This window comes from Anomaloglossus baeobatrachus, chromosome 3, assembly GCF_048569485.1.
Source record: "Anomaloglossus baeobatrachus isolate aAnoBae1 chromosome 3, aAnoBae1.hap1, whole genome shotgun sequence".
Taxonomy (NCBI): domain Eukaryota; kingdom Metazoa; phylum Chordata; class Amphibia; order Anura; family Aromobatidae; genus Anomaloglossus; species Anomaloglossus baeobatrachus.
In genome coordinates, this window is record NC_134355.1 from 588,938,661 (window position 1) to 588,965,285 (window position 26,625).

Below are 26,625 nucleotides of genomic sequence, written 5' to 3' on the forward strand. Positions count from 1 at the left end.
GGGGGAACTGCAACAATGTAGAGTCAGTATGGGTAAATGTACATGGGGAGGGGAATAATGGAAAAATGCTAATTGGAGTTTGCTATAAAGGCCCCGTCACACTAAGCAACATCGCTAGCAACATCGCTGCTAACGAACAACTTTTGTGACGTTGCTAGCGATGTTGCTGTGTGTGACATCCAGCAACAACCTGGCCCCTGCTGTGAGGTCGTTGGTTGTTGCTGAATGTCCTGGGCCATTTTTTAGTTGTTGCTGTCCTGCTGTGAAGCACAGATCGCTGTGTGTGACAGCGAGACAGCAACAACTAAATGTGCAGGCAGCAGGAGCCGGCTTCTGCGGAGGCTGGTAACCAATGTAAACATCGGGTAACCAAGAAGCCCTGTCCCTGGTTACCCGATATTTACCTTTGTTACCAGCCTCCGCCGCTCTCACTGTCAGTGCCGGCTCCTGCTCTGTGCACATGTAGCTGCAGGACACATCGGGTTAATTAACCCGATGTGTGCTGTAGCCAGGAGAGCAGGGAGCCAGAGCTAAGCAGTGTGCACTGCTCCCTGCTCTGTGCACATTTAGCTGCAGCACACATCGGGTAATTAACCTGATGTGTGCTGTAACTAGGAGAGCAGGGAGCAGCGCTCAGTGTGCGCTGCTCCCTGCTCTCTGCACGTGTAGCTCCGTGCACTGGTAACCAAGGTAAATATCGGGTTGGTTACCCGATATTTACCTTAGTTACCAAGCGCAGCATCTTCCACGCGGCGCTGGGGGCTGGTCACTGGTTGCTGGTGAGCTCACCAGCAACTCGTGTAGCCACGCTCCAGCGATCCCTGCCAGGTCAGGTTGCTGGTGGGATCGCTGGAGTGTCGCAGTGTGACATCTCACCAGCAACCTCCTAGCAACTTACCAGCGATCCCTATCGTTGTTGGGATCGCTGGTAAGTTGCTTAGTGTGACTGGACCTTAAGCCTCCTAACATACCTGAACAAATAGAGGGTGAAATGCTGAAACAAATTGAAAAGGCAGCTAATAATAATAATCGGGTTCTTATTATGGGGGATTTCAACTATCCAGACATACAGTGGGACATAGAATCTTCTGGTTGTGCTAAAAGCTTTAATTTCTTATCTACCATTCAAGACAATTACCTCTCTCAGATGGTAGATGAATCGACGAGGGGAGATAATTTGCTAGATTTGGTCCTGTCAAATAGACCGGATACAATTTCAGATCTACAGGTCCGGGAGCACTTGGGCACCAGCGATCATAATATGGTAAGCTTCAACGTAATATTCAATAGAACATTTCAAAGGGGAAATGCTAAAACCTGGAATTTTAGGAAAGCTGATTTCAACAAATTAAGGGAAGAGCTTAAATTGGGACAAAGTCATGGTAACTGGGGATACTGAACATAAACGGGGAAAGTTTAAGGATATACTGCTAGAATCCTGTAATAAACTTATACCCTCTGGTAATAAAACGTCCCGGAATAAAAAGAAACCACTATGGATAAATAAGACTGTACAAAGTATAATAAAACAAAAACAAAGGGCGTTTAAAATCTTGAAGGCTGAGAATACAGAAATAGCATTGCAGGAGTATAAAGATATCAATAGGCAATGCAAAAAAGAAATCAAACAAGCAAAACTAGCTACTGAAACAAAAATCGCCAATGACATTAAAATAAATCCCAAAATCTTTTATAAATACATTAATGCCAAAAGGAAAACAAAGGATAGTATTGGCCCCTTAAAATATAATAACAAGTTAGTTATAGAGGACAAACAAAAGACTGAGATATTAAATAGGCATTTCTCATCTGTGTTCACCAAGGAACTGACTGTACCAGGCATTATTCAACCAGTGAAAAATCAAAGTTCACCACCCGATATAATTAATTTAACACAAGAAGAAGTACGCCTACGTCTGAGAAAATTAAACATTGACAAATCCCCAGGGCCAGATGGCATTCATCCACGAATATTGAGAGAATTGAGCCCCGTAATTGACAGACCGCTGTTTCTCATCTTTTTAGACTCGCTTGTAACAGGGTTCGTGCCTCAGGATTGGAGGATTGCTGATGTGGTACCGATATTTAAGAAAGGTAAGAGGGTAGATCCAGGCAACTACCGTCCAGTAAGCCTGACATCAGTAGTATGCAAAGTTTTTGAGGGCATTTTAAGGGATGACATGCAAAAATATGTTGCAGAAAATAATATAATATAACTGACAGACAGCATGGATTCATGAAAGATAAGTCGTGTCTAACCAACCTGTTGGGGTTCTATGAGGGGGTAAGTGCAAACCTGGATATTGGTAATGCAGCTGATGTGATTTATTTGGACTTTGCAAAGGCATTTGATACTGTACCACATAATAGCCTTATACTAAAGCTCCAGAAGCAAGGACTAGGGGAAACTATATGCAACTGGGTAAGGAATTGGCTAAAAGATAGGAAACAAAGAGTTGTCATAAATGGAACATTCTCTAAATGGGCCATAGTCAGCAGTGGGGTGCCGCAGGGATCTGTGCTAGGACCAATTCTTTTTAATCTCTTTATTAATGACCTTGTGGATGGGATTGATAGTAAAGTGTCAGTCTTTGCTGATGACACCAAACTATGTAGGAAATTAAAAACTGACCTTCATAGTATAATATTACAAAAAGATCTGGATAAGATGTCAGAATGGGCAGATACTTGGCAAATGAGATTTAATGTTGATAAATGTAAAGTAATGCACCTAGGACGGAATAATCCTATAACTGCATATACATTAAATGGAAGTAAACTCGGGACTACAGAACAGGAGAAGGACTTGGGTATTCTCATTACAAATAAGCTGAGCAGCAGCACTCAATGTCAAGCAGCAGCTGCAAAAGCAAACAAGATGCTAGGGTGTATAAAAAGAGAGATTAGATCCCGGGATCCCAACGTATTGTTACCCCTCTATAAATCACTTGTAAGGCCACATCTGGAATATGGGATCCAGTTTTGGGCTCCACATTTTAAAAAGGACATTCAGAAGTTAGAGTCAGTTCAAAGGCAGGCAACTAGACTACTACAAGGAATGGAAGGCCTCCCATATGATGACAGGTTGAAAAAGTTAGATATGTTTAGTAGAGTTGAGCGCGGTTCGCGGTTCGAGGTTCTCCAGTTCTAGGCTCGAGTGATTTTGGGGCCTGTTCTAGATCGAACTAGAACTCGAGCTTTTTGCAAAAGCTCGATAGTTCTAGAAACGTTCGAGAACGGTTCTAGCAGCAAAAAAACAGCTAATTCCTAGCTGGCTTTCCGCTGTAATAGTGTAAGTCACTCTGTGACTCACACTATTATGACATTTCAGTGTATAGTGTGCGGGAACAGCGCCTTCAGATCACTGCTGTTTGTATAATGGCGATCGCCATTTTTTTTTTTTTTTCCTTGTCTTCCTTCCCTAAGCGCGCGCGTGTAGTGGGGCGGGCCAGCATGTCAGCCAATCCCAGACACACACACAGCTAAGTGGACTTTTAGCCAGAGAAGCAACGGCATGTGTGATAGGATGTCCATGTCACATGTCCCTGCATTATAAAACCGGACATTTTCCTCCAGGACGCCATTATCTCTTCTGCGTCCTTGGTGTCAGACATCACTTGTGCAGCTGCGTCCTGAGTCCTATCGCTGATACAGCTGTATGCGCTCCATACACAGCGCTGGACAGCATAGGGATAGCACTTTCCATCAGTCCTTTTAAGGGCTCGTACCGGCAGGGTCAGAGCCATAGGTGACAGGTCCTGAAAACAGCGACAGCGTCTGTGTAGCAAAGGTCAGGGATTTCGTCGCTGCATTTCCCCATTAGGAGGGATAAAAAGGCAGGCTTCCATTCCTCTACCCAGAGCCCCACAATCCTGGCACTGTACCCTCCTGTCCTCTGCACACTCCAACTCATTATAACTAAGCCATTATACTAGCAAACACTCAGTGTACCTAGTGGCATCCTAAACGTGGCTATTGGACTGTTGTCTAGTCCCACTAGTGCAAAGACAATTGCAGCACCTCTACCTGCATTGCACACTCCAACTCATTATAACTAAGCCATTATACTAGCAAACACTCAGTGTACCTAGTGGCATCCTAAACGTGGCTATTGGACTTTGCTATAGTCCCACTAGTGCAAAGACATTTGCAGCACCTCTGCCTGCATTGCACACTCCAACTCATTATAACTAAGCCATTATACTAGCAAACACTCAGTGTACCTAGTGGCATCCTAAACGTGGCTATTGGACTTTGCTATAGTCCTACTAGTGCAAAGACATTTGCAGCACCTCTGCCTGCATTGCACACTCCAACTCATTATAACTAAGCCATTATACTAGCAAACACTCAGTGTACCTAGTGGCATCCTAAACGTGGCTATTGGACTTTGCTATAGTCCCACTAGTGCAAAGACATTTGCAGCACCTCTGCCTGCATTGCACACTCCAACTCATTATAACTAAGCCATTATACTAGCAAACACTCAGTGTACCTAGTGGCATCCTAAATGTGGCTATTGGACTTTGCTATAGTCCCACTAGTGCAAAGACATTTGCAGCACCTCTACCTGCATTGCACACTCCAACTCATTATAACTAAGCCATTATACTAGCAAACACTCAGTGTACCTAGTGGCATCCTAAACGTGGCTATTGGACTTTTTTCTAGTCACACTAGTGCAAAGATATTTGCAGCACGTCTGCCTGCATTGCACACTCCAACTTATTATAACTAAGCCATTATACTAGCAAACACTCAGTGTACCTAGTGGCATCCTAAACGTGGCTATTGGACTTTTGTCTAGTCACACTAGTGCAAAGACATTTGCAGCACCTCTACCTGCATTGCACACTCCAACTCATTATAACTAAGCCATTATACTAGCAAACACTCAGTGTACCTAGTGGCATCCTAAACGTGGCTATTGGACTTTTGTCTAGTCACACTAGTGCAAAGACATTTGCAGCACCTCTTCCTGCATTGCACAGTCCAACTCATTATAACTAAGCCATTATACTAGCAAACACTCAGTGTACCTAGTGGCATCCTAAACGTGGCTATTGGACTGTTGTCTAGTCACACTAGTGCAAAGACATTTGCAGCACCTCTACCTGCATTGCACACTCCAACTCATTATAACTAAGCCATTATACTAGCAATTTTTGCTGCCAGTTTAAGGGCCGTAGTTGCATTGTCAGGGATATTTATTCTTTATTCTTCTGCTGTTAATAAAGCTAGACCACCACTGCAATCTACACCACCTCTCAATTTTTACTACCACATTTTCAGTGCACAATCTTGTCACAATCAACATGAGTGGCAAAATGACAGATGCTGGTGGAAAGGGGAAGAGGCGTGGTGGAAAAGGCAAAAAAGGTTTTGTCCGTGGGGAAGGTGGCAAAGCTCCATTATCATCTGCTGAAGATAGAGCATCTACCAGCAAAAGTAAGATGTCTACTACTTACCGTGGACAATCCGATGTGCTCCCTTTTTTACGGACACGAACAACAGGAACAAAGGTAGATGATGGCCAAAAAAGGAAAATGCTTGAATGGATCTCAAGTGGTCCAACAAGTGCCCTCTCAGCCTCTTCAAGTACCGCATCCAAAAAACACCAGTCCTCTGAGTTGTCATCCCAATCAAACTTGCTTTCTCCCAGCTCTGAAGTCTCCATCAGCCCTGCACAGTATGGTGGAACTGAGATGGCTGAGTCTGCAGAGCTGTTCAGTCACACTATAGCCTGGGAATCAGAGGTCTGCTCCCAAGTTACAGTGAGTACAGAACAGGAAATGGTCTGCAGTGATGCCCAGAACCTTTGTGACTCTGATTCAGGCCGTGAGGACCAAGTTTCTCAGCATAATGTTGACCCTTTGTCACAAACTGTAACACCTGTGGTTATAGACAATGAGGAACATACTGATGAAGATGAGACGCAGATACCCGATTGGGATGACAACTTAAATATTCGGTCAGGGCAAGAAGAGGCTCAGTCTGAGGGTGAGGGGAGTGCAAACACTACAATTGATGATGAAGTTCTAGATCCCACCTACTGTCAACCCACAGTCAGGCACTCGAGGAGGTCAACAGAGGTGGTGGAGGAGGATGCAACTGATGACGAAGTTACCTTGCGCCTTCCTGGACAGAGTCGGAGTACTGGTAGCACGTCTACAACTGCATCCTCAGCCACCACTCTGCCTCTGAGCATTATTCGGGGTGGATCAACAGGTCGCATGGCCTCTAAGCCTTGCCTAGCCTGGTCCTTTTTTGACATAGAAAAAGATCGCCCAAATTATGTGATCTGTAAAATTTGTCATGGTTCTCTTAGTAGAGGTCAAAACCTCAGCAGTTTGACAACTTCTTCCATGAATCGTCACATGAATAAATATCATATGGCCCGGTGGGAAGCTCACCGTGCTGCAATGCGGCCTAGCGGAGCGAACCATCCACCGCCTGCCCCTTCCAGTGCATCCGCGCGCTCGTCATCTTCTAGGACTGTGGGGACAGCTGTCACACCTGTTTTTCCACCCACAACTTCCACCACTGTAACCGCAACAGGCAGTTTGCTTGGAAGGTCGTCAGTTGGTTTGGAAGGGGAAACAAGTGAGTGTGTACAGCTCTCTCAGACATCGATAGCACCAACGTTGGGTGAAGGCAACATCATGTCTCCGCCAGCACTTTCCTCACAAACCTGCATTTTTCCAGGGGCACCCTACTCAACACCGTCTACACACAGCAGCCAGATCTCTGTCCCTCAGATGTGGTCAAATAAAAGGCCACTTCCTGCGACCCATGACAAAGCGAAGAGGTTGACTCTATCCCTCTGTAAGCTGTTGGCTACCGAAATGCTGCCTTTCCGCCTAGTGGACACACAGGATTTTAGAGACCTTATGTCTGTTGCTGTGCCCCAGTACCAGATGCCTAGTCGCCACTACTTCTCTAAGAAAGGTGTGCCCGCGCTACACCAGCATGTCGCACACAACATCACAGCTTCCTTGAGAAACTCTGTGTGTGAACGGGTGCATTTCACCACCGATACTTGGACCAGTAAGCATGGACAGGGACGTTACATGTCACTGACTGGGCACTGGGTAACTATGGTGATAGATGGTGAAGGGTCTGCTGCACAAGTCTTGCTGTGCCCACGACTTGTGTGTCAATCCTCTGTCTGTCCAAGTTCCGCCACTGCTTCTGCATCCTCCACCTCATCTGGGTCCTCCACCTCCGCCCCAAGCCTGCCTGGTCAGGCCACCAGCGTTCTCACAGCGCAAAAGGAATCACGCACCCCTCATTACTATGCTGGCAGCAGAGCGCAACGGCATCAGGCGGTCTTTAGCTTGACATGTCTTGGGAATAAGAGTCACACAGCTGAGGAGTTGTCGTCAGCTCTGCGGTCCGAGTTTAATAAATGGTTGTCTCCACTCAACCTGCAGCCTGGTAAGGCCGTGTGTGACAATGCTGCAAACCTGGGTGCGGCCCTTCGCCTGGGCAAGGTGACACACGTACCTTGTATGGCTCACGTGTTGAACCTTGTCGTCCAGCAATTTTTAACACACTATCCCGGCCTAGATGGCCTTCTGAACAGGGCACGAAAACTGTCTGCTCATTTCCGCCGTTCAAGCGCCGCAGCTGAGCGACTTGCATCGCTCCAGAAGTCTTTCGGCCTGCCGGTTCATCGCCTGAAATGCGATGTGGCGACACGCTGGAATTCAACTCTCCACATGTTACAGCGACTGTGGCAGCACCGCCGAGCCCTGGTGCAATACGTCATGACGTATAGCCTGGGCCAACGAGATGCAGAGGTGGGTCAGATCACCCTGATGGAGTGGTCTCAGATCAAGGACCTATGCACCCTTCTGCACAGTTTCGACATGGCGACGAATATGTTTAGCGCTGACAATGCCATTATCAGCATGACGATTCCAGTCATTTACATGCTGGAGCACACGCTAAACATTATTCGGAGTCAGGGGGTGGGACAACAGGAAGGGGATGAACTACAGGAGGATTCATATGCGCAAGACACAACAACATCACCAAGGTCCAGACGTTCATCATCACCAAGGCGGCAGGCATGGGACCATGGGGGACAGGGATCAACAAGGGCGCATGGTAGCAGGCGAGATATTGAGGAAGGTGCAGGAGAACATGAAGAAATGGAGGACGAACTGTCCATGGACATGGAAGACTCAGCGGATGAGGGAGACCTTGGTCAAATTTCAGTTGAAAGAGGTTGGGGGGAGATGTCAGAGGAAGAAAGAACGGTTAGCACCTCTATGCCACAAACACAGCGTGGACTTGGTCCGCATGGCTGCGCAAGACACATGAGTGCCTTCTTGTTGCACTACCTCCAACATGACCCTCGTATTGTCAAAATTAGAAGTGATGATGACTACTGGCTTGCCACACTATTAGATCCGCGGTACAAGTCCAAATTTTGTGACATAATTCCAGCCATAGAAAGGGACGCAAGTATGCAGGAGTATCAGCAGAAGCTGTTACTCGATCTTAGCTCGGCTTTTCCACCAAACAACCGTGCAGGTGCAGGGAGTGATTCTCCCAGTTGTAACTTGCCAAACATGGGACGGTCTCGTCATCTTCAACAGTCTACCCGTACCAGTAGGACCGTATCTGGTGCTGGTAACAGCAATTTTATGGAATCGTTTCATAATTTTTTTAGACCCTCTTTTGCAAGGCCACCAGAGACAACAAGTCTGACACATAGTCAACGGCTGGAGAGGAAGATACAGGAGTATCTCCAAATGAACATCGATGCCATGACTTTGCAAATGGAGCCTTGCTCCTTTTGGGCTTCAAATCTAGAAAAATGGCCAGAGCTATCCAGTTACGCCTTGGAGATTTTGTCGTGTCCAGCTGCCAGCGTTGTCTCTGAACGTGTCTTCAGTGCTGCTGGGTGTGTGCTGACAGATAAGCGCACGCGTCTGTCCAGTGACAATGTGGACAGACTGACGTTCATCAAAATGAACAAGTCATGGATCCAGAAGGAATTTACTACCCATGTGTCATCCTGGGGAGAGTAAATCATAGTTATCATAGTATCATAGTTTTTAAGGTTGAAGGGAGACTCTAAGTCCATCTAGTTCAACCCGTAGCCTAACATGTTGATCCAGAGGAAGGCAAAAAAAACCCAATGTGGCAAACAAGTTCCAATGGGGAAAAATTTCCTTCCTGACTCCACATCCGGCAATCAGACTAGTTCCCTGGATCAATACCCTGTCATAAAATCTAATATACATAACTGGTAATATTAAATTTTTCAAGAAAGGCGTCCAGGCTCTTCTTAAATGTTAGTAGTGAATCACTCATTACAACATCATGCGGCAGAGAGTTCCATAGTCTCACTGCTCGTACAGTAAAGAATCCTCGTCTGTGATTATGATTAAACCTTCTTTCCTCAAGACGTAGCGGATGCCCCCGTGTTCCAGTCGCAGGCCTAGGTGTAAAAAGATCTTTGGAAAGGTCTCTGTACTGTCCCCTCATATATTTATACATTGTGATTAGATCCCCCCTAAGCCTTCGTTTTTCCAAACTAAATAACCCCAAGTTTAATAACCTGTCTTGGTATTGCAGCCCACCCATTCCTCTAATAATCTTGGTCGCTCTTCTCTGCACCCTCTCCAGTTCAGCTATATCCTTCTTATATATCGGTGACTAGAATTGTACACAGTATTCTAAGTGCGGTCGCACTAGTGACTTGTACAGAGGTAGAACTATATTTTTTTCATGAACACTTATACCTCTTTTAATACATCCCATTATTTTATTAGCCCTGGCAGCAGCTGCCTGACACTGTCCACTAAAGTGAAGTTTACCATCCACCCATACACCCAAGTCTTTTTCTGTGTCTGTTTTACCCAGTGCTCTACAATTAAGTACATAATTATAAATTTTATTTCCTCTACCCAAGTGCATGACCTTACATTTATCTACATTAAACTTCAATTGCCACTTCTCAGCCCAATCCTCCAATTTACATAAATCTCCCTGTAATATAAAATTATCCTCCTCTGTATTGATTACCCTGCAGAGTTTAGTATCATCTGCAAATATTGAAATTCTACTCCGCATGCCCCCAACAAGGTCATTTATAAATATGTTGAAAAGAAGCGGGCCCAATACTGACCCCTGTGGTACCCCACTATGAACTGAGACCCAGTCCGAGTACGTACCATTAATAACCACCCTTTGTTTCCTATCACTGAGCCAGTTTTTAACCCAGTTACACATATTTTCCCCTATCCCTATTATTCTCATTTTATGTACCAACCTTTTGTGTGGCACCGTATCAAAAGCTTTTGAAAAGTCCATATACACAACATCCACTGCATTTCCCTGGTCCAGACTTGAACTTACCTCTTCATAGAAGCTGATCAAATTAGTTTGACAGGATCGATCCCTCATAAACCCATGTTGATACTCTGTCATAAGGTTATTTTTCTTGAGATACTCCAGTATAGCATCTCTCAAGAAACCCTCAAGGATTTTACCAACCGTAGAGGTTAAACTTACCGGCCTATAATTTCCCGGCTCAGTTTTTGTCCCCTTTTTGAATATTGGCACTACATTTGCTATGCGCCAGTCCTGCGGTACCGACCCTGTTATTAAGGAATCTGAGAAGATTAAAAATAATGGTCTATCTATCACAGAACTCAATTCCTGTAGTACTCTGGGGTGTATGCCATCCGGGCCCGGAGATTTGTCAACCTTAGTGATTTTGAGGCGGCGGCGTACTTCCTGCTGGGTTAAGCAGGTAATATTCAAGGGTGAATTTATGGTATCACTGGTCATGTCATCTGCCATGGCATTTTCTTGTATAAAAACCGTAGAAAAAAAGTCATTCAGCAGGTTGGCTTTACCCTCATCCCCTTCCACCATTTCACCAAGACTATTTTTAAGGGGGCCAACACTATCGCTTTTCAGTTTTTTACTGTTTATGTAGTTAAAGAATATTTTAGGATTATTTTTACTTTCTCTCGCAATGAGTCGCTCTGTCTCAAACTTAGCTAACTTAATTTGCTTTTTACATATTTTATTTAATTTTCTATAATTATATAATGCCTCATCACTACCTACCCTCTTTAATTCTTTTAAGGCTTTCTGTTTTTCTTTTATTGCTTCCCTTACAGCTCTATTTAGCCACAGGGGTTTCCTCCTATTTCTAGCATGTTTGTTCCCATAGGGTATATTTTCTGCACAAGCCCTATTCAGGATGCTCATAAAAGTCTCCCATTTGCTTTGTGTACTTTTATTACTTAATACATCATCCCAGTTTATTGCACTAAGATCATCTCTCAACCGTTTAAAATTTGCTTTCCTGAAGTTTAGTGTCCTTGTAGCCCCTCTACTAGACATCTTACTAAAGAATACATGAAAACTTATTATTTTGTGATCACTATTCCCCAAGTAACCCCCAACTTGTATATTTGATATGCGGTCTGGCCTATTGGTTAGTACAAGGTCTAGTAGTGCTCCCCCTCTTGTGGGGTCCTGTACCATTTGTGAAAGGTAATTATCTTTCATTGTTATCAAAAATCTATTTCCTTTGCTGGAACTGCAAGTTTCTGTTCCCCAATTTATATCAGGATAGTTAAAGTCCCCCATAATAATTACCTCTCCGAGACTCGCTGCTTTATCAATTTGCTTTATGAGGAGATTCTCTACCTCTTCCATAATATTCGGCGTCTTATAACACACTCCTATCAGTATTTTATTATTCATTCTCCCCCCCCTTATCTCCACCCATAGGGACTCTACATTCTCAGTACCCTCACATATGTTGTCACGCAGGATGGGTTTTAAGGATGATTTTACATATAGACACACACCTCCCCCTCGCTTATTTGTACGGTCATTTCTGAATAGGCTATAACCGTGTAAATTAACAGCCCAGTCATAGCTCTCATCCAGCCATGTCTCTGATATCCCCACTATATCATAATTTTCTTCCAACAATATTAATTCTAATTCCTCCACCTTATTTGTGAGGCTTCGGGCATTAGTGTACATGCACGTTATGTATGACTCTGTACCTATATTCCTGCTTACTGTATTGACTGTCCTAACCCTTCCCCCCGTACCACCCCCAATTTCATTACTTGTACCCTGGTCACTATCTGCACTACATTCCCCTTCTATAAAGTGAATACCCTCGCCCCCCATTCCTAGTTTAAACACTCCTCCAACCTTCTAGCCATTTTCTGCCCCAGGACAGCTGCACCTTCCCCATTAAGATGCAGCCCATCCCTAGCATAGAATCTGTAGCCAACTGAAAAGTCGGCCCAATTCTCCAGGAACCCAAAACCCTCTTTCCTACACCAATTCCTGAGCCACCTGTTAACCTCCCTGATCTCTCTTTGCCTCTCTGGTGTGGCTCGTGGCACAGGTAGTATTTCTGAAAATACCACCTTTGAGGTCCATGCTTTAAGCTTACAACCTAATCCCCTGAAATCATCTTTAAGGACCTTCCACCTACCTCTAATTTTGTCATTTGTGCCAATGTGTACAATGACCGCTGGGTCCTCCCCAGCCCCTCCCAGTAATCTGTCAACCCGATCAGCGATGTGCCGAACTCGAGCGCCAGGAAGACAACACACTGTTCGGCGATCCCTGTCTTTGTGACAGATTGCCCTATCTGTTCCCCTAATAATTGAGTCCCCCACTACCAGTACCTGTCTCGCCTGCCCTGCACTCCTATTCCCCCCCTTACTGGAGCAGACACTCCTCTGGCGTTCAGAGGTCATGCCTTGCTGCAGCAATGCTACCCCTGTAATGACATCCCCCTCATCTGCCAAGTTTGCAAACCTATTGGGGTGTGTCAGTTCAGGACTAGCCTTCCTAGTACTTTTCCCTTTACCCCCCTTTCTAACTGTCACCCAGCTACCTACCTCACCGTCCTGCCGCTCCCTACTACGATCCTCCCCCACATCTGACCCAGCAAGCTGCTGCTCAGTGAGCAGCAAACTCCTTTCCATATTGCTAATGCATCTCAGAGTTGCCAGCTGCTCATTTAGATCCAGTAGATCCAGCTTGTGGATTTGGAATGTGCTTGATGCAAATCAAAACATCCTGTTTGCAACTAGGGCACAACTGCTGCCACTGAAGGGGTGGGTGTGTGTGGGGCCCAATTTTTGGAAAAAAGGGAGACTCCGCTTGGAGTAACCCTTGCTTGATGTGTTTTTAAAAGAAGCCAAGATGAACAGAGCTGGGATCAGGAAAGACTTTGCTACCTACCCCGGTGTCATCCTGGGGACGGATAAGAATGGCGTATTTTTGAATGTGCTTGATGCAAATCTAGCTGTGAAGTGTACAACTGGGGCACAACTGCTTCCACTGAAGGGGTGGGTGTGTGTGGGGCCCAATTTTTGGAAAAAAGGGAGACTCCGCTTGGAGTAACCCTTGCTTGCTGTGTTTTTAAAAGAAGCCAAGATGAACAGAGCTGGGGTCAGGAAAGACTTTGCTACCTACCCTGGTGTCATCCTGGGGACGGTTAATTAGGCCGTATTTTTGAATGTGCTTGATGCAAATCAAAACATCATGTTTGCAACTAGGGCACAAGTGCTGCCACTGATGGGGTGTCTGTGTGGCCCAATTTTTGGAAAAAAGGGAGACTCCGCTTGGAGTAACCCTTGCTTGCTGTGTTTTTAAAAGAAGCCAAGATGAACAGAGCTGGGATAAGGAAAGACTTTGCTACCTACCCCGGTTTCATCCTGGGGACGGATAAGAATGGTGTATTTTTGAATGTGCTTGATGCAAATCTAGCTGTGAAGTGTACAACTGGGGCACAACTGCTGCCACTGAAGGGGTGGGTGTGTGTGGGGCCCAATTTTTGGAAAAAAGGGAGACTCCGCTTGGAGTAACCCTTGCTTGCTGTGTTTTTAAAAGAAGCCAAGATGAACAGAGCTGGGATCAGGAAAGACTTTGCTACCTACCCCGGTGTCATCCTGGGGACGGATAAGAATGGCATATTTTTGAATGTGCTTGATGCAAATCTAGCTGTGAAGTGTACAACTGGGGCACAACTGCTGCCACTGAAGGGGTGGGTGTGTGTGGGGCCCAATTTTTGGAAAAAAGGGAGACTCCGCTTGGAGTAACCCTTGCTTGCTGTGTTTTTAAAAGAAGCCAAGATGAACAGAGCTGGGATCAGGAAAGACTTTGCTACCTACCCCGGTGTCATCCTGGGGACGGATAAGAATGGCGTATTTTTGAATGTGCTTGATGCAAATCTAGCTGTGAAGTGTACAACTGGGGCACAACTGCTGCCACTGAAGGGGTGGGTGTGTGTGGGGCCCAATTTTTGGAAAAAAGGGAGACTCCGCTTGGAGTAACCCTTGCTTGCTGTGTTTTTAAAAGAAGCCAAGATGAACAGAGCTGGGATCAGGAAAGACTTTGCTACCTACCCCGGTGTCATCCTGGGGACGGATAAGAATGGCGTATTTTTGAATGTGCTTGATGCAAATCTAGCTGTGAAGTGTACAACTGGGGCACAACTGCTGCCACTGAAGGGGTGGGTGTGTGTGGGGCCCAATTTTTGGAAAAAAGGGAGACTCCGCTTGGAGTAACCCTTGCTTGCTGTGTTTTTAAAAGAAGCCAAGATGAACAGAGCTGGGATCAGGAAAGACTTTGCTACCTACCCCGGTGTCATCCTGGGGACGGATAAGAATGGCGTATTTTTGAATGTGCTTGATGCAAATCTAGCTGTGAAGTGTACAACTGGGGCACAACTGCTGCCACTGAAGGGGTGGGTGTGTGTGGGGCCCAATTTTTGGAAAAAAGGGAGACTCCGCTTGGAGTAACCCTTGCTTGCTGTGTTTTTAAAAGAAGCCAAGATGAACAGAGCTGGGATCAGGAAAGACTTTGCTACCTACCCTGGTGTCATCCTGGGGACGGTTAATTATGGCGTATTTTTGAATGTGCTTGATGCAAATCTAGCTGTGAATTGTACAACTGGGGCACAACTGCTGCCACTGAAGGGGTGGGTGTGTGTGGGGCCCAATTTTTGGAAAAAAAGGGAGACTACGCTTGGAGTCACCTTGCGGTGTTTTACATGATTTTAGAAGGGCGTGCCATGCCTATATCTGTGTGTCCTCCTCTTTTTTCTTGTCCAGCTGTTTTGTTTTCGCATGAGTATATGTCCTTGTCACTTTCCCATGTGTTTGTGTTGTGTTGTGAGTTGTTTGTCACCTTTTGGACACCTTTGAGGGTGTTTTCTAGGTGTTTTTATGTGTTTGTGATTGCCTGCCATTGTTTCCTATGCAGTTCGAGTTAACGGGAGCTCCGTTCGGCGAACCGACCTCGAGCCGAACCGGGACCGGTTCGCTCATCTCTAATGTTTAGCTTAGAAAAAAGACGTCTCAGAGGAGATCTCATTTATATGTATAAATACATGTGTGGTCAATATAAAGGACTGGCACATGACTTATTTCTTCCGAAGACAATACTAAGGACCAGGGGTCATTCACTGCGAGTGGAAGAAAAGCGATTCCAACAGCTAAATAGGAAAAGGTTCTTTACAGTTAGAGCAGTCAGACTGTGGAATGCCCTACCACAAGAGGTAGTAATGGCAGATACTTTAACAGCTTTCAGAAAAGGGCGGGATGATTTCCTCAGTACACACAACATTGTTGGTTATAAATGACTTGGTGACCAGGTGTAGAACTGGTGGAGGAAGGTTGAACTAGATGGACCTAGGTCTTTTTTCAACCTTAGTAACTATGTAACTATGATATTCAGCCACGTTAAAACTCACTGATGGGGACTGCAGCCTGCAGCTGTATTTTTACCGCGCTGGCTATCAAAATATAACAGGAGCCTAAGTGATTTTTTGAAATAATTTCTTTTTACATTACTAAACAGCAAACTGACTATAACCAAATCACAGACATGGAGACAGGGTGGGGGCGTGTATAGCAGTCTTGAAGCAATCACCGATACTGACACAGAGTGTGGGCAGGGGAAACCGTGAATATTGATGAACTTTAATTAGCAGGCCCAGGAAAGATTCTGACTGCAGTGTGATCCTCATGGAAACACTGTATATATAAGTATCCTACTCTTACTACCATTTAACTTCCATTTGCAGCCCCTAGCGCTTACTACGGCCATTTTACAGCCCGAACGTCTGGTTCCCATTGACTTGTATGAAGTTTGTAGTTTGGGGTTAAGCTTGGTGTCACATTTGCTCGCTGATCCAGATTTGTTTTTTTTCCGTGCTTGTTTGGCAAACCTAATTTTTCACGGGTTAACTCATCACTATTCTTTAAAATACACTCTGTGCAGAATTATTAGGCAAATGAGTATTTTGATCACATGATACTTTTTATACATGTTGTCCTACTCCAAACTGTATAGGCTTGAGAGCCAACTACCAATTAAGTAAATCAGATGATATGCATCTCTGTAATGAGGAGGGGTGTGGCGTAATGACATCAACACCCTATACAAGGTGCACTTAATTATTAGGCAACTTCCTTTCCTTTGGCAGAATGGGTCAGAAGAGAGATTTGATGGGCTCTGAAAAGTCCAAAATTGTGAGATGTCTTGCAGAGGGATGCATCAGTCTTGAAATTGCTAAACTCTTGAAGCGTGATCACCGAACAATCAAGCGTTTCATGGCAAATAGCCAACAGGGTCGCAAGAAGCATATTGGGTAAAAAAGGCGCAAAATAACTGCCCATGAATTGAGGAAAATCAAGAGTGAAGCTGCCAAGATGCCATTTGCTGCAACGCTACTGGAGTATCAAAAAGCACAAGGTGTGCCATACTCAGGGACATGGCCAAGGTAAGGAAGGCTGAAAATGACCACTTTTGAACAAGAAAAAAAAGATAAGATAAAACGTCAAGACTGGGCCAAGAAATATCTTAAGACTGATTTTTCAAAGGTTTTATTGACTGATGAAATGAGAGAAAAGCCGGCGTTACACGCTACGATTTATCTGATGATATGTTGACGGGGTCACGGTTTCCGTGACGCACATCCGGCATCGTTAGCGATGTCATTGCCTGCGACACCTACGTGTGACTCCGAACGATTGCAAATAGGTCGAAAATCGCTGATCACTAACACGTTAATTTTCAAAATATTGTTCGTCATTTGGATCACAGCAGACATATTGGTTCGTTTGACACCCTGCAAACGACGAACAAATCCACACGACCGGCTTGGTCAAACAATATATCGCTGAACGATTTTGCGTTGCTTGTGTGATCGTTACGTGTGACCGCTAAGAAACAACCTATGTGCGATCTCGGCAAATCGTACCTACGATCTGGGCGTGTCACGTCGCTCATGAGATTGTTAGATAAATCGTAGAGTGTAAAGCGGCCTTAACACTTGATGGGCCAGATGGATGGGCCAGAGGCTGGATCAGTAAAGGGCAGAGAGCTCCACTCCGACTCAGACACCAGCAAGGTGGAGGTGGGGTACTGGTATGGCCTGGTATCATCAAAGATGAACTTGTGGGACCTTTTCAGGTTGAGCATGGAGTGAAACTCAACTCCCAGACCTACTGCCAGTTTCTGGAAGACAACTTCTTCAAGCAGTGGTACAGGAAGAAGTCGGTATCATTCAAGAAAAACATGATGTTCATGCAGGACAATGCTCCATCACATGCATCCAACTACTCCGCAGCGTGGCTGGCCAATAAGGTCTAAAAGATGAAAAAATAATGGCATGGCCCCCTTTTTTACCTGATCTGAACCCCATAAAGAACCTGTGGTCCCTCATAAAACGTGAGATCTACAGGGAGGGAAAACAGTACACCTCTCGGAACAGTGTCTGGAGGCTGTGGTGGCTGCTGCATACAATGTTGATCATAAACAGATCAAGCAACTGACAGAATCTATGAATGGTAGGCTGTTGAGTGCTATCAGAAAGAAAGGTGCCTATATTGGTTGCTAATTGTATTGGGTTTTGTTTTTGCATGTCAGAAATGTTAATTTCTAAATTTTGTGCAGTTATATTGGTTTACCTGGTGAAAATAAACAATTGAGATGGGAATATATTTGGTTTTTATTAAGTTGCCTAATAATTCTGCACAGTAATAGTTACCTTGACAAACAGATATCCTCCTAAAATAGCCAAATCTAAAAAAAAACACTCCAACTTTCAAACATACAGTCATATGAAAAAGTTTGGGCACCCCTATTAATGTTAACCTTTTTTCTTTATAACAATTTGGGTTTTTGCAACAGCTATTTCAGTTTCATATATCTAATAACTGATGGACTGAGTAATATTTCTGGATTGAAATGAGGTTTATTGTACTAACAGAAAATGTGCAATCCGCATTTAAACAAAATTTGACCGGTGTAAAAGTATGGGCACCTCAACATCAAAGTGACATTAATATTTTGTAGATCCTCCTTTTGCAAAAATAACAGCCTCTAGTCGCTTCCTGTAGCTTTTAATGAGTTCCTGGATACTGGATGAAGGTATATTTGACCATTCCTGTTTACAAAACAATACCAGTTCAGTTAAGTTTGATGGTCGCCGAGCATGGACAGCACACTTCAAATCATCCCACAGATTGTCAATGATATTCAGGTCTGGGGACTGGGATGGCCATTCCAGAACATTGTAATTGTTTCTCTGCATGAATGCCTGAGTATATTTGGAGCGGTGTTTTGGATCATTGTCTTGCTGAAATATCCATCCGCTGCGTAACTTCAACTTCGTCACTGATTCTTGTACATTATTGTCAAGAATCTGCTGATATTGAGTTGAATTCATGCGACCCTCAACTTTAACAAGATTTCCGATGCCGGCATTGGCCACACAGCCCCAAAGCATGATGGAACCTCCACCAAATTTTACTGTGGGTAGCAAGTGCTTTTCTTGGAATGCCGTGTTTTTTTGCCTCCATGCATAACGCCTTTTTGTATGACCAAACAACTCAATCTTTGTTTCATCAGTCCACAGGACCTTCTTCCAAAATGTAACTGGCTTGTCCTAATGTGCTTTTGCATACCTCAGGCCACTCTGTTTGTGGCATGCTTGCAGAAACTGCTTCTTTCGCATCTCTCTCCCATACAGCTTCTCCTTGTGCAACGTGTGCTGTATTGTTAACCGATACACATTGACACCATCTGCAGCAAGATCATGCTGCAGGTCTTTGGAGGTGGTCTGTGGATTGTCCTTGACTGTTCTCACCATTCGTCTTCTCTGCCTTTCTGATATTTTTCTTGGCCTGCCACTTCTGGGCTTAACAAGAACTGTACCTGTGTTCTTCCATTTCCTTACTATGTTCCTCACAGTGGAAACTGACAGTTTAAATCTCTGAGACAACTTTTTGTATCCTTCCCCTGAACAACTATGTTGAATAATGTTTGTTTTCAGATCATTTGGGAGTTGTTTTGAGGAGCCCATGATGCCACTCTTCATAGGAGATTCAAATAGGAGAACAACTTGCAAGTGGCCATCTTAAATACCTTTTCTCATGATTGGATACACCTGCCTATGAAGTTCAAAGCTCAATGAGGTTACAAAACCAATTTAGTGCTTTAGTAAGTCAGTAAAAAGTAGTTAGGAGTGTTCAAATGAAGAAATTGATAAGGGTGCCCATAATTTTACACTGGTCAAATTTTGTTTAAATGTGGATTGCACATTTTCTGTTAGTACAATAAACCTCAATTCAATCCAGAAATATTACTGAGTCCATCAGTTATTAGGTATATGAAACTGAAATAGCTGTTGCAAAAACCCAAATTGTTCTAAAGAAAAAAGGTTAACATTAATAGGGGTGCCCAAACTTTTTCATATGACTGTATTAAGCTTTGATATTTATGAGTCTTTTGGGTTGATTGAGAACATAGTTGTTGATCAACAATAAAAAAAATCCTCTAAAATACAACTTGCCAAATAATTTTGCAAACGGTGTATATGCGCAATTTAGTAATTTAGTAATTTTATAACTGGGGTTATGTAATGCAAACCAGGGGAACCCTAATATAATTTGTGCAGGAAGGCCCTTAAGCACCTAAAGTACCATTAAATAGAGTTCCAGCCCCTGTACATACTCAAAACTCCCCTGAGAAAGAGGTGATAAATCAAAGATAAAAATCCATACAGAATTTGATAACTCCCTCACCTCCCACCCAGAAGAACGAGCAAACTGTTTATTATGTTTGCCCGGATCTACAATCCAGAAAGACCACAATATGAACCGCTAGGCCCCCAACCTTAACACTTTCTGGTGTTAAATATTGAAATACCATAGTGGCAGAAAAACGTAGTCCCAGGTTGGAATCCCCAACCAATCTGTGTCTAGTGGTTTTCCATCTGCCGTTTATCCTTGGGCATGAAAGGGCATGTACTAACAAAGTGTCCCTTTTTGCCACACAAAACAAACTCCTCCCCTTTTAGGAATAATACAGTTTTTTCGCCTCATGACACATCTGTCTCTCTCTGAGCTGCATGGGCTCGGGTGAGGCCCCCCAAAGGTAATGCCGGTACAGTAACCCCCTCCCAGAAAGTCTTTGTTTTATGAGACCTATTCCGAAAACTGCGATCAAATGAGTATTAGGCTACTTTCTCACTTACGTTGAACGGCATCCGTTGCATTGCGTTGTGTGACGCATGTGACGGATGCCTTGCAAATAGTGTGATATAAAGGCAACGGATTCTTGGGAAATAACGCATTGCATTAAGTTTTCTAGCCGCGAGAGAAAGAGAGCCCATCATCACCGTACACGCAGGCACTACTGCACTCATCATCATCACACACATTCTGGCACTACCGCACTCATCATCATCACACAAATCCCGGCACTACCGCCTCCATCATCATCACACACATCCCGGCACTACTGCCCCCATGATCATCACCGCACACGCAGTCACTACCGCACTCATCATCATCACACACATCCCGGCACTACCGCACCCATCATTATCACCGCACACACAGGCACTACCGCAACCATCATCACCACACACACACAGGCATTACCTAAGTGACGTTCCTGCTGACAGCGCGACTCCCTTCAGTTTCTGCATGGAGCTCACAAGAGTGGCGTTGTCTACTGCCGCTCCTGTCAGCTTCATGTAGCAGAGCTGGATGCGTCGCGGGACCTCGTGTGGATTACGCCGGACCTGGAGGGTTATTTGGGGATTTTAGTAAAGTGGTGAAAGAGGGTGTTTTTTGTCTTTTATTCCAAATAAAGTATTTTTTTGGGTGTATGTGTTTATTTACTTTCACTTATAGGTTAATCATGGAATGTGACTCATAGACGCCTGCCATGATTAACCTAGGACTTCGTGGCAGCTATGGGCTGCCATTAACTCCTTATTAGCTTGATTGCCACCGCACTAGGGCAATTCGGGATGACATGGGCAGAGTCCCGGGACAGTTGCATCTAATGGATGCGGCAATTCCGGGCGGCTGCTGACTGATATTTTTAGGCTGGGGGGCTCCCCATAACATGAGGCTCCCCATCCTGAGAATACCAGCCTTCAGCCATGTGGCTTTACCTTGCTGTATATAAATTGGGGGGACCACACGCCATTTTTTTTAAATTATTTATTTATTGTACTGCATGATATAGACCCATCCACCGGCGGCTGTGATTGGTTGCAGTGAGACAGCTGTCACTCAGCGTGGGGGCGTGTCTGACTGCAACCAATCATAGGTGCCGGTGGGCGGGGAAAGCAGTAAATACTAGAAGGAATAATGAGCAGCCGGCATTTTCAAAAGCAGGAGACGCCGCCAGAGGAGTGTGATAGCCGTGCAGTGCCGCGCCGGTAACCAGTGAGTAAGAGAGGGGGTTAGAGGGGGGAGAGAGACCAGGAGTTATTTTAAACAATTTAGATCGTTCTGCTGGACATGCTGAGCAGACGCAGTAGAACGTGATGGAATCAGTCAGCGCATTACGCCGCTTAGTGCATTGTGGCAGAATCCGACCCCATAAACAATCATTAGACACCTTGGCACATTCGAATCTGTCAATGTGCGTTATTTTAATGACCCAAAAAACGCTATATGCAGCGTTCCCTCCGCCCGACGCTGCGTCAAAATAACCACGCAGTGTCATCCAGCGGATGAAACTCAAACACTTGCGTTATGGTGCGTCGTCAATACAAGTCTATGGAGAATAGCGTAGTGCGTTAACAGACTGCGCTATTCTCCATAGTGGCGGATTGCGCTTAACGCAAGTATGAAAGTGGCCTTAGTAGAGATATGGCAGACTCAAGAAATGGAGGAATTTCAAACATTATCAACAACTTCTTTACTCACTTGGACACACCCTGGAAAACTGGCTTAGAGCAGTGTTGTTCCAATGAGTTTCCATGGATCACCACCAGAAATCGGTGCAATAATCCTCTGCAGGCCGATTCTCATGTTGCAGTAAACAGATTTTAGACTCGGCTAAAGATACTTTGTCTGGATAATCATAGATGGGCTTGAGTGCTGAGAAAAAAGCATCCAAAAAAAGAAAACAAAAACAAACAAACAAAAAAGGTGACTCGGGGCAAGGAAAAAGCCAATAAAGCCAATGCTTGTGGGTCCCCACTCCAGAGCAAGGCCACAATCCCCACCTGCTGTGCCTCAATACCAGAGCAGTGGGGATGTAGATGGAAGTATAAATTTCATGCTTCTCTAAAAAGTACCGTAACAAAATCTTTCCAGGGGGGGCAGTTTCGTTTCAGATCCAGTGACCATAACAGATGGCGCCGGTGTGGTCGACTGTGCTTGTTGCTGTACTGCCTCCTTTAAATCATCTAGCTGTAGAGACAAGGTCTGTAATTACCTCTATAGTGCAGTAAATGGGTTCAGCAATAATGTCTCAATGATTATGAGATAGCAAGGAAACAGTGCTCCTAAACTGTCCCTCAAACTAGGGGGCCCTATGCGCCTGATGATACTGCTGATGGTGGAGATGCCTAATTCTCCTTCATGGTCCTGCTCCTGACTAGTTCTGATCTTATCCCCCCCCCCAGTGTGAGAGATGGGACAAGAGTGTGATGAAACCCACAGATAAAGACAGACAAGGGAAAACAAATTATCTGCCACAGAGCATGCACACACAAAAGGTAAAGATAAGAGATTCAGCAGGAAATACAAAAGCAGGAAGGAAGCTGGAAAACAACACAGGTAAACTCCACAACCGCAGCAAGCAAAAAGCATATATTTCACCAGAAAATCTTGGACACCACATCTCACAGACCAACAAAGACAAACTATAGGTGGCATGGGTGGAATGATTCAACCAGCAGAATAAGAAGAGGAGCAGATTTGATAGGCTTACCCAAAACATGTGATCAAAGAAGCAAGCAGACCCAAAAGACATTAACTCTTGCAAGCTTGCCTATGAATCAACACACAGCAGGTTGAAGACTGAGGCTGCCTGTGTTGATCCTTGACACCAGAGAAACCATAAGGCAGAGTGTCAGAATCTGGAATCTAAACAGAGCCCAATGCCTCCATGACAATTGGCAAAGTTTGTGCAAACCACACAATGATATCAACCAGTACTGGCTGTCATACTCGGTGTACGCCTGCTGATTTAACTCGAACACACTAACAAATACCCATTCCTGATTGTGTGTCAAGGAAACAGATACTGGTTTGCCAACAAAATTGTCATTTGGTTGCTGGAGGTGCAGTCACGGCTTAAAGGGAACCTGTCATCAGAAATCCACCTGAAAACCTAAAAGTTTCCCCCTCTGCAGCTCCTGGGCTGCATTCTAGCAAGCTTCCTATAGTTTTTGTGGCCCCTTTTATACCAAAATAAATACTTTATAAACTTGTACCTTTTAATGTGCAAATTTTGAAAATTATCCATGGGGGCGGGCTGCCTGGTGTCCGCTGTTCTCCTCCTGCCGATTTACGCCGCCCCCGAACGCTGAATTTGAAACCTCAGGAAGCCGCCCCTGGGCGCCCATGGTCCCGCGCATGCGCTGTGCGACTGTAGCGGTGCCGTGCACTGTGTGCACTTGTGACCTCTGGTGACAGTTTGCGCGGGCACGAGGTTATGGGTGGCGCAAGTGCCGCCCATAACCTCGTGACCACACTTTCCTCTTTGCCTCCTGCATTCTGCGCAAGCATCTCCTCGTAACCTGTGGTGGCCTGGTCCGCTCCTCCCATCTATTTCCTGCTGCAGGGCAAGATGGGAAAGGTGACGTCGGATCATTTGGCCAGCGCTTGCGCAGAACGCAGGAGGCAAAGGGGAGAGCGTGGCCACGGTATTATGGGCGGGCACTTGTGATGCATTCACAGCGCCGCCCATAATATCGTGCCTGCGACCACGTCACCAGCAGTCCTCGCGTGCACGGGACCTCGGGCACTGTGGGCGACGTCCTGATCTATGAAATGAAGCAATGGGGGACGGCGTAAACCAGAAGGAGGGACAGTAACGGACCCAAGAGAGCCCGCCCCCATGGAGAATTTACAAGAATTGCAGACAAAAAGGTACAACTTTATAAAGTGTTTAATTTTGTTTAAAAGGGGGCCCAAAAAGTACAGGAACCTTGCTAGAATGCAGCCCAGGAGCTGCAGAGGGGGAAACTTTTAGGTTTAAAGCTCAATTTCTGATGACAGGTTCCCTTTAAGAACTTTCGGCAGTTGGCTGCCTTCAGAGTAAAAACAGCATACAATTAGCCTTGTTGGATGATATCCACCATTGTTTTCAACAAAATAGATTTGCCTGCCAAATGTTTCCAAGTGCAGTACGGCTTAGATAAACTGCTCTCTTAACTAGTATTTCAGTTGAAAAGTATATTGCATCATAGAGATCTGAAACAGCAACTGGGTTTAACGTCAATACAAGAGTTTCAAAGCCCACTGGGTGAATGCTTTGAGTGGCAGTGATGCACCGCTACAACTAGATAAGAGCTAGCCTTTCAAAATTCTGTTAGCCGACATTTGCCAAGCTTCCTGATTTTTGCTGAACGGTTCGTCAAATGTTTTCAAAACCCATTGGATTCAATGAGAGGCCAAACCTCAGGCAGAAGAAACATATCTTGAAGGGGTTGAAAAAATTCTGAAAACAGCAAAAATACATTTTACAGTGCAGCCACATTGTTTTGGCATAGCCATAAGCTTCTCAGACTATTGACATAAGAAATATTAGGTGGTGAAAGACAGTTGTAGGGCTGGTGCTCTCATACCCCTGCCAGTACAGACAAGACAACTTGGAGAGGCATGTCGGAGTCTTGATGTTTAAAAACATTTCAGGCAGACAGCTGGACAGTGGCATCAATTGCCCCGCCAACCCCATTCCCCCACAGTGTATTTGCACAGCAGTGAGGTAAGGTCCATCCAACACACAGGATGTGGCCTGGCATTTCCATTTTAAAAATCAAGAGGCAGATGAGTGACAAGATTAGACCTCTTGTTCCCAGACCCTTGGCACTACAGCAAAAGATAATTTGGAGACTCTACTTAGAGTTTCCACATTTCCAAAAATTAAGGTCAGACAACAGAAAAAGTGGGAACAATTGGCACAGACTACAAATAGTCGAGCGTCGCAAGATGGATGCATGGGACTGGCCCTGTAACAATGCCTGAACCAGCATTTCTACCTTCACCAGAGACAGCAAGATAGCAGACAGGTGTAGGGCTGTTGCTCCCAGACCCCTGGCACTACAGGCAAAAACAATTTGAAGACCCTACTTGGAGTAACCACATTTTCAAAAATTAAGGTCAGACAAGAGGAAAAATGGGAACAATTGGCATAGACTACAAATAGCCAAATGTCGAAATGGATGCATGGTAAAAGTCGTATAACAAGGCCTGAACCAGCATTTCTACCTTCATCAGTGACTGTAAGATGAATGACAGGCGTAGAGCTGTTGCTCCCAAACTCATGGCACTACAGGTAATAAACAATTTGGAGACCCTAATTGAAGTCTTCACATGTCAAAAAATTAAGGTCAGACAACAGGGAAAGTGGCAATAATTGGCACAGACTTTAAATAGTCGAACACTGCAACATGGATGCGTTGGACAGGTCCTGTAACAATGCCTGGCCAGCATTTCTACCTTCACCAGAGATTGCAAGATGACAGACAGGCTGGCATCACACCATCGACCCCTGGCATTACGGGCAAAAGACAATTTGGAGACCCTATTTGCAGTCTCCACATTTAAAAAATTAAGGTCAGACAACTGGAAAAATTGTAACAATTGGCACAGACTAAGGGCGGCGTCACACGCTATGATATATCGGGCGATATGTCGTCGGGGTCACGGATTCCGTGACGCACATCAGTCATTGTTAGACATATCATAGCGTGTGACAGCTACGAATGACTGAACGAGCAAATATACTCACCTTATCGTTGCTCGTTGACACGTCGTTCATTTTCAAAATGTCGGTCATCCTTCTGTGCTCCGGTTGTTCATCGTTCCCGAGGCAGCACACATCGCTCCGTGTGACACCCCGGGAACGACGAACACAGCTTACCTACGTCCCGCCGGCAATGCGGAAGGAAGGAGGTGGGCGGGATGTTATGTCCCGCTCATCTTCGCCCCTCCGCTTCTATTGCCGGCCGCTGTGTGACGTCGCTGTGACGCCGAACGTCAATCCCCCTTCAGGAAGAGGATGTTCGCCGCTCACAGCGATGTCGTCCAGGAGGTAAGTGCGTGTGACGGGGTTAACGACTTTGTG

At 45.0% G+C, this 26,625-nt stretch overlaps 1 protein-coding gene across 2 annotated transcripts in view; it reads right to left on the reverse strand.

Moving 5' to 3' along the window:
- Positions 1–26,625, reverse strand: part of LOC142296907 (alpha-1,4-N-acetylglucosaminyltransferase-like) — a 284,308-nt gene that overhangs the window by 24,397 nt on the left and 233,286 nt on the right. The gene's annotated exons all lie outside the window — the stretch shown is intronic.